General features: G+C 42.3%; 1 long non-coding RNA gene across 1 annotated transcript; it reads left to right on the forward strand.

The window, feature by feature from the left end:
• The first annotated feature begins 2,455 nt into the window (after window positions 1-2,455).
• On the forward strand, window positions 2,456-4,168 carry LOC120701425. The gene is made up of 3 exons (XR_005686095.1): window positions 2,456-3,454; window positions 3,544-3,906; window positions 4,120-4,168. It is a non-coding gene; the product is annotated as an uncharacterized LOC120701425 (long non-coding RNA).
• Window positions 4,169-9,953: the final 5,785 nt, after the last annotated feature.

A 9,953-nucleotide genomic window follows, 5' to 3' on the forward strand; every position in this document is an offset into this window, starting at 1 on the left:
CCCTGTCTCCAACACTATGGACAAATGTGGGTTACGATATAGAATTTTTCTGATGTTTATTGCGAATGACATTAGTAAGCGAGAGTATATTCATACCGGAAAATCAGTCACCCAATGAAGAGGCTCGATTTCACCTATGGGCAAGCCTATGTGTTTGTGGAGGTAGCGACTCCATGCAGTATTTACCACCTCGATGATATCTTGGTACTTTGATTTATCTTGCCTTAACGAGTCGTACACCAAGACCTTGTGCTCCTCAATCCGAATACAAAGCAATATCAAATGAAAGTTGTGCATATACATACGCATAACCAATTAATGTTGATTATAATAGTTATTAAATAGTATTATTAATACGAAGGGATTGAAAAAAAAGGCTAACAAAGAACGACTCACTGATGGTTGTATGGCAAGAGAATGAAGGGACACATGCTATTTTTACGCAACCCCCTGTATATAACATTGACTATGTCTCCAGGATTTTGCGCTAGCGATTTCTCGTGTATAATATCGGGGTCGAAGAACCCGACGTTATGGAAGTTCTTCTTTCGGCAAATTTGAATTTTTGACCAACGGGACACAAGAAAAACGGGGATCAGTCAACACACAAGGCTAAAATAATGAAACGAGAGACAATACTTACATGCACCATACACTGACGAGGCACTTGTGAAGGGCATCTTAATGGTATAAATCGTAAAGTGCTGCAAACTCGATATATACATCATCTCCCCCCCCCCCCCGCCAGAAATGCTCATCTTTAATCCGAGCTGGGAACATTTCTAATTGATTAGCTTTAGATTGCACGGCATACCCAATGTATTGTCCCACCCTCTTCTTGGACTTCCGCATAACCCTCAGCACAAACTTTGAGCTTTTTCCCATAAAGAACCAGAAGCTCACATTGGGTCCTAACGGTGGTGTCGTCAATGGGGTCCCCCGGCCTGTCGGCACCCAAATTAGGGTGCTCCGTGAAAGCAACACTGCTACGACGCTGAGAAGGGGGGCTGATCTCCACATTGGCAGCTGGTTGGTCCGAGCGTTGCCCAACTGCTGCCTCAAGTGACATTATCCGGTTTTCTAGGCTATGGATCTTCTCTGCCACTACTGCCTTGCTTCTGCATCGGCTTCGGTAGGTTTCGAGATCTCCGGAAAAGCCATATTTCCATGGAACTACGCCCACGCCTCGGGTCCGTCCAGTGTGTTCCGCATTCCCAAGAGCGTAAGTTAGCTCGTCATTCTCTCTGTTGGGCTGGAAGGTTCCTTCTTCGGTACGCCTCATTGCGTCCTCGAGTCTTTGGGCAACCTCTCTTAGTACGTCGCTAGTCACAAACATTCCAGTATCGGGGTCTAGTGTGCCTCCATGAGCATAGAAGTAATACCTTGCTCGTTTGTGCCAACTCAAGGTCTGCGGTACGATTCCTTTTACAATTAAATTATTTTTCATCTTTTCCCATTTCGGAATAGCAACCTTATAACCTCCAGGCCCAAGTCTATGGAAGTTTTTCTTTTTGCTAGCATTCATTTTGCCTTGAATCGAGGCTGCCATGCTGTCAGCACTGTGCTTGTAATTCACGAATTCATTCCACCACTCTCGTTGCTTTTTCCAGACTTTATCAAAATCTGGTGTGAGGCCCTTGTTGACAAAGTTTGCCACCAATTTTTTCTTGAACGAGCCGAACTGAGTTGCCATCTTCTTAAATGCCCATCCCTTTACTTTGTCAGCTTTGCCTGGGGGAAAGTTGAAGTTAAACAATACCTCTTTCCATAACAAATCTTTCTCTGAATCTGGCACGATATCTTCAGGTCGATCAGAGACTTTATTTCTCTTCCAAAGCTTTTACTTTATGGGGACGGATTCCCTAACAAGATATCCCAATTGATTTACAAATGTCGTCTTAATTTGACTAGGGGCTAGTGGCTCGCCGGTTGCTTCGTTGATCTCCGTGATGGTCGTACATCCTACCATCTTCCTCTTGGAGCCACGTTTCCGTTTAGGCTTCGTCGATCCTGATGCCTGAAAGAATCGCAAATTTATAAAGCGGGTTGCTAGCAACTAGTGGACGTCGCGGCAAGTATGCGTAACATATATATTGAGAAAATGTTTATCCTGGTGCCTGAAAGAATCACTAAACTTTTATACCTCGGCTTCCTCGACATCTTGGTCCTCCCCACTAATATCTTGGTCCTCGTCGTCATGATAATGCAAGTTTAAAAATTGGCTGCCATCGTTCTCGTCCTCATCAAACTCTGGAGCTACGTACGCAGTACTATCACGAATGAGGTCGTGCATTAACTCGTCTTGGTTGTCCGTAGGATCCATTTCCACTACCTGAAACAATAAAAAAACAGCAAGCCACATACTATCTGAGGGTCAAGTTCATTTCTGGAGTGTTTGAGCATCCATTTTCAGACCCATCTCTGCTGGATGTAGTTGTAAGGTAAGTTTAAAAATTGGCTGCCATCGTTCTCGTCCTCATCAAACATACCAACTGGTTGCTAGATCGATAGATCCATGGAGCAAAAACAAAATACTTAGGTCAACCGTTAATGTGTGCCAAGTTAACAGAGTTTCGTTAATGTATCAATGGCAAGAATAGGACCAGAATAATCCAGGCACATGGATGTGAAGCAACAGATAGGCCCTAGCCCATAAAAACCAATGACCTCAGCCAAGCTTAGGCATCTTTCATAAGACAATAGTTAGTTTATTGCCATATAAACTCGATGAGACATATATTTCTGCGACATATATTTTCTCATATATAGTTCCACAAAATTAAATAGAAATAGTAGCATCACTTGCGAAATTGGGAATCGTTAGCAAGAAATTGCATAGTTTTGACATGTGGTATCGATCGCTCATGTTGAACTAAACTACACCAACAAAAAAAAAATCAAATATTGGAGAACAAGCTCACACGGCAGGCAGTCGGCAGCCAAGCTGACGCAGAAGTCTTGATTAATTGATGATTGATATGAACAAACAAATTTTGTCAGATAACTGCTCATGAGAACGATCCAGATAAAGAAAGACAGATTACAAAGAATATTTACTCAAGGATTAGAAAACAAAATTAGAATAAAACTCTGCTATAGAGAAGCTGTATAATGTTGAAATTCGTAGAAAACAAATTGCAAATGATAAGCTTGTCGGTAATATTCGTGTGCAAAGTACAACTCATTATGCCATTGGCAGTTACACCACAAAATAGATGTACTGGTATTTGCATTACATCCTAGCCTCAAGGATACACAATATGTGAAACTCAGGAAATATTTGACCCAAAAAGAATAATGCATTGAAATATGCCCGCACCAATCACCCATCCAAAAAAATGGGGATAGATTCAGCTGGAAATTACACTTGATAAATAATTATAAAAAAGAATTACATATCGTAAGAGGAGATTGTGGAGGCCGCAAAAGCTGCAAATGCACATGAGTTCATATCGTAAGTCTTAAACATGTTCTATTCCAAATACATATTATACATATTGCCCAACATGCCTTTGTCTGAACTCAAAGCCTATTATTTTTCAGATCATTGAAGGATGGATATGATACTGATTGTGGAGAGCATGGTATACAACTCTCAGGAGGACAGAAGCAAAGTATTGGTGCACTGCTAACTTGTAACTTGTTGATGTGATTAGTCAATTTTCTACTTTACAACACTGCTTCTGTTAGTACCAATAATTTGTGTTGCCATTTATACCATGCTGATACAATGCTCCTAGATTTTTTTTTCTGAACCACATGACTACTAGATTACTCTGCACTTATAAATTTCCTTGAACTTAATTGATAATTTCCCTGAAATGATAATTTCTTTCATTTGTTTGCATGCACAAGAATTGTGTCACCTAGCCACCTCACTATATGTAAGGGCAGGCAAGGCAAGAAGTAAGTCTAGCTCCTGCAACTCAAAATATATTGGTATATTCTTCATGTGAATGATGTAGAATCCTGAAGTTTCTACTTATACATATATTAACTGTAACTAGAGAGCTGCATTTGGGTTTGAGTTGAAAGGATAATCTCATTAATAGAATGTAAGTCAATTGTTCTAGTGGAAGTAGGAATTCACCATCTAATCTTTTCCTGATTTTGCTCCAGGAGATTACCAGCTAGCAGCTATATGCTTCTTCAAGGTTCCTTCAAGCAATCAACAGATAACTGGAATATACTTTTCGTGTGCATGACCTGAACAGACAAAGAAATGGGATCTCGCTGAACTAAATTAACTTTGCCAGTACCATGGTATTTTTTTTATCACAATTGCGATTGCTTCTGCTAGCTCAGTCCAAAGATGCATCTGCATTTGTCTGTGCATATACATAGTTGATTACTTTGCAATTCAGGGATGCAGTGGGAAGGACGAGGTCACGAACAAACTGCAAGAACGAATACACAAGTTTGGATTGTGGCAGCAGTACGCAATAGAGAGATAGAACACATTACCTCGGCGGAAGCAGGGGCGGTGTGGTCGGGGCTGGGGCGGCGTGGGGGCAGCCGGGCGGCCGCGATGGCGCTGATGACTCGACGGGCGGCTCCACGGACCGGGCGAGGACGCCGAGGTGCGCGGCGGCGCGGGCCGGGCCGGCGAGGACGACGACGAGGCGTGGGGGCGGCCGGCCTGGGGACGACGAGGAGGGACGGCGGGCTGGGGACGACCTCGAGGGCGGCCACGGTCGAGCGCCGGCCGGGGACCCATGCACGGCCGGGGAAGAACGCGGCGGCGCACGCGGGCGAGCGAGCAGGGGCGGCAGAAGAAGTCGGGGCGGCGGGGCAACGTCGATCTGATTGGGCGGCGAAGGGGGTTATTTGTTGGAGGGTGGCTCGGTTAGTGCCGGCTGGTATTACCAGCCGGCACTAACATGCCCCCGTGACGTCACATGGGACACGTTAGTGCCGGCTCGAACTACCAGCCGGCACTAACGTGTCCCATTTGGCGGGAATTGTAAATTCGCCACGCCAGTTCCCATTTACAATAAATTTTTAATATTCATAAATTTATTCATAATAGACTTAATAATTAAAATAATAAAACAAAAATTTATATCTTAATTTTTTTAGCTACACAATAATTATAGTAATTATATCTACACAATAATAATAGCAATTGAAGTAAATTAACAAATATGCTACTATTATTAATTATGTGTAGCTTATAGGGTTTATATGTTAATATGCTTCTATTATTCGTAATAAATCGAAAAAATTTCAGATTGATCCATGCAAAAATATTCAAAAGTATTTTCAGTAATAACCTATACAATGATGTAATCAATTCGCAAAATTACTTGATTATTTGTTTGTAATTTAATGTTTCAACACTCCTAGTAATGCAAAATTAGTGAAAGTAAATAATATTTATACCATGCAAAAATATAATATTAACTGAAGATGATATTGTGTCCTAATTGGACGAATAGTATCGAGAATTGAGACAAATACGACGCGGTGCGTTACATTACATCACTTAATGAGAAAATACAATATATAGTTTATATAAAAATACTACTCATCATCATTATCTACTGTAACATTGATAATCTTCCTTTTGATGAAAGTGCCTTGGACGTGATCACGGCGTAAGTAAGGCGTGTCCTCTTTGGATAAGAGGATGCTGGGGTCAACGTCAACTAAGAATGGAGGAAGGTCATCAATCTGGTCATAATCTTCCGAATTGTCCGAAATATTCTCGACTCCAACAACTTTTCTTTTACCTGGAAGAACTATGTGCCGTTTCGGCTCATTTCCAGCCTTGTCTACTTGAGACGTCTTATCCGACTTTTTCTTCGGTTTGCTCGACATGTCCTTCACATAGAACACTTGTGTCACATCCTTGGCTACAACGAATGGTTCATCTTTATATCAAATCTTTTTAAAATCGACTATGGTCATCCCATACCGGTCCTTCGTTACACCTCCTCCAGCCACCCATTCGCAACGAAACAGAGGGACAACTATGGGTCCATATTCAAGTTCCCATATCTCCTCTATGACACCATAGTAGTTGTTTTTTCTCCATTACTCTTTACTATACACATATGGACACCACTGTTTTGGTTAGTGCTTTTTTTTATCTTGAGCTCTCGTGTAAAATGTATACCCATTGATTTCGTACCCTTGGTATTGCTGGACGGTTATTGATGGTCCCCTGGCCAGCCATTGAAGTTCTTGATCAACTGTGTTGTTGCCCAATAATTTTCGTCTGAACCAGCCGCCAAAAGTTTTTATATGTTGGCGTGTAATCCAAGCAAAATTCTGAAGAACCGTGAAGTTTGCTTGGCTGAATTCACTACAAGAGATGTTCATATTACATTTATTTCCTAGTGTGCCTTTTCCCTTTAGTTGCCCCTCATGGTGTGACACGGGGAGCCCAATCGGATTGAGATCAGGAAGATAGTCAACGCAAAACTCAATGACCTCCTCTGTTCCATAGCCCTTAGCAATGCATCCTTCTGGGCGAGAACGTTTGCGCACGTACTTCTTCAATACGGCCATGAACCTCTCGAAAGGGAACATATTGTGTAGAAAAACAGGACCCAGGATAGTTATTTCTGTCACAATATGAACTAGAAGGTGTGTCATAATATTGAAGAAGGAAGGTGGGAAGACCATCTCGAAGCTGACAAGACATTCGACAATGTCTTTCTGCAGCTTTATTAGATTATTTGGATTAATTGCTTTTTGAGAAATTTCATTCATGAACGCACAAAGCTTTACAACTGTCAATCTCACATTTTCCGGTAGAACACCCCTTAGTATAACCGGAAGTAGTTGTGTCATCAGGACGTGGCAGTCATGTGACTTCAAGTTTTGGATTTTCTTCTCTTTCACATTTATTATGCCCTGTATATTTGAGGAGTATCCAGACGGGACCTTGATACTGTTCAAGCAATCGAACATACTTTCCTTCTCCTCTTTGCTCAGATTATAGCTGGCAAGTTTTAAATAGTGGCATCCTTTGTCTCTCTTCTCGGGTTGCAAGCCTTGTCGTCCAGCTAGCTGTTGCATGTCGCGCCTTGCTTCCAATGAGTCTTTTGACTTACCATATACTCCCAGGAAGCCTAGTAGGTTCACGCAAAGATTCTTCGACAGATGCATCACATCAATTGCGTTGCGAACCTGTAAGACTTGCCAATAAGGTAGGTTCCACAATATAGACTTCTTCTTCCACATTGGAACATGTCTCTGGTCATCCTTGGGAACAGGTTGGCTACCGGGACCCTTTCCAAATACTACCTTCACATCCTTGATCATCGAGAACACACGCTTTCCATTACGGAATAGAGGCTTAGGACGAGTTTCGGGCTCTCCTTTGAAATGCTTCCCTTCGGTTCTTAGGGGGTGATCGGTAGGAAGAAATCGACGATGGCCCATGTATACGCACTTCTTACAGTGTTTCAAATAAATGCTATCGGTCTCATCATAACAGTGGGTGCAGGCCATGTATCCCATGTTCGACTGTCCCGAAAGTTTTGCAAGTGCAGGCCAATCATTGATGCATACAAAAAGCAAAGCTCGGAGGTTCAAGGACTCCTGTTTATACTCATCCCATACACGTACACCTTCTTCTTTCCAGAGTAGTAATAGATCATCCATCAAGGGTTGCAGGAACACATCAATGTCGTTGCTAGGTTCTTTTGGCCCTTCTATAAGCACCGGCATCATGATGAACTTACGCTTCAGGCACAACCAAGGAGGAAGGTTGAACATACATAGGGTCACAGGCCATGTACTATGAGCGCTGCCAAACTCACCGTACGGATTCATTCCATCCGTACTTAGAGCAAATCTTATATTCCTTGGGTCGTTGTCAAATTGAGGATACTCTCGGTTAAGATTTCTCCACTGGGACCCATCTGCTGGGTGTCTGATCATGTGATCCTCCTTACGGTCTTCTTTGTGCCACCGCATCAACTTAGCGTTATCCTTGTTTTTGAAAAAGCGCTTCAGACGTGGTATTATAGGGAAGTACCACACCAACTTTGCGGGAACTCTCTTCTTTATCGGCTGCCCATCAACATCACCTGGATCATCTCGCCTAATCTTATACCGCAATGCGCTGCAAACAGGACAAGCTTCCAAGTTCTCGTATTCGCCGCGATACAGGATGCAGTCGTTAGGACATGCGTGAATCTTCTGCACGTCCAATCCAAGAGGGCAAACCATCTTTTTAGCTTCGTATGTTGTTGACGGCAGTTCATTACCCTCAGGAAGCATGTTCTTTACAATCTTTAATAGCTCACCAAATCCCTTATCGGTGACACCATTAGTTGCCTTCCATTTCAACATCTCCAGCGTGGTACCCAACTTCTTTTGCTCCGGTTTGCAACTAGGGAACAACAGCCTTTTGTGATCCTCCAACATCTTCTCGAACTTTAATGCCTCCTTCACAGTCTCACTATCTTTCTGTGCATCAAGTAACGCCTGACCTAGCTCGTCAGGTGGCTCCTCTTGTGCAACATTTACTTCACCCTCGTCCATTGGTTCATCTTGAAAGCCACCTGCTTCATGAACCCATGCCCAATCTGGAAGGTTGTTATCATCATCGGCATTTTCTTCATTATGTTCCATCATAACTCCAACTTCGCCGTGCTTGATCCAAAGGGTATAGTTACTCATGAATCCATTCAAGGCCAGGTGATTCCATAGAGTATCTCTTTTCCGGAATTCCTTTTTATTTTCGCAAATACTGCATGGACAACACATTAAACCCTTTTGCGACATATTTGCCATTGCCGCCATGAGAAAAGAATCTAAACCCTGAATCCACGCCGAGGTGCTCCGGCTTCCGTGCATCCATTGCCGGTCCATCTGTAATTAATTACCGTATAAAAACAAAAATCAATTCTACATATATCAAAACAAGTTACTATGATGTATTTCGAAAACAAATTGTAAATGTGTCATAGGCCACCTATCTAGTAAACCTAAAGTAAATAGCAAAATAAATTGACACAATAACATATACACATGTCACCATGAAATAATTCGGAAAAAATCATTCTAAATATGTGATAGTCAAACTATATAGTTAACTTTCTCTAAAAAACAACAAATAATTCTACCTTGCTCAAATTAATGAACAAATTGATAAATCATGTTCATTTTCCCTCATCCTTAAAATCCTTAAAATTTTGCATAATAACATATAGACATGTCCCCATGAAATAATTCAAAAAAAATAATCTAAATGTGTCATACTCAAACTATCTAGTAATCCTTCTCTAAAACACAACAAATCAATTCTATTTTGTTCAAATTAATGAACAAATTGAAAAATTATGCTCATTGTTCCTCAACCTTAAAATCACTATTTTCTTTACCTAGAAAGCATGAAACGAAAGAATAAACACTGTGAAAGAAGAGTGGAAGAAGCTGCTAACCTTTAATGCACTTGGATGGCCGAAATCCTCACAAATTTTGGAGAAAATGGGCAGCATCTCCCCTCTAACACGCCATGGGAGAGAGGAGAAGCTCGGCCAAATGGATGGGTCGGGCTGGGGAAGAAGGGAGGGGGCAGTATATACGGGGCAACTTAGTGCCGGCCAGTGAATTCAGCCGGCACTAACCTGCACCGTGCCAAGTTAGTGCCGGCTGGAGATTGCAGCCGGTACTAAATTGGCTACTGACCGTTAGGTGGCAGGCTGTTTACCGTTGGGGGTGACACTTTAGTGCCGGCTGTAGAGTCTAGCCGGTACTAACGTGACTGTGGTGTACTGTAGATACACGTTAGTGCCGGCTCACTTGTGACCGGCACTAACGTGCTGGTACCGATAAGCGTTTCTCCAACAGTGATCTACTCGACGCCACCACTTCTCCTCACCATTTTTTGCACCCATTTCTCATCAAATTGGCCATTGGAGGAGAGTATTGCCATGTGAAGAAACCCCGTATACTGTCGAACATGCAACCCGTACAAGAATCATAGATAGGAA

The sequence above is a fragment of the Panicum virgatum genome, chromosome 3K (assembly GCF_016808335.1).
Source record: "Panicum virgatum strain AP13 chromosome 3K, P.virgatum_v5, whole genome shotgun sequence".
NCBI lineage: Eukaryota > Viridiplantae > Streptophyta > Magnoliopsida > Poales > Poaceae > Panicum > Panicum virgatum.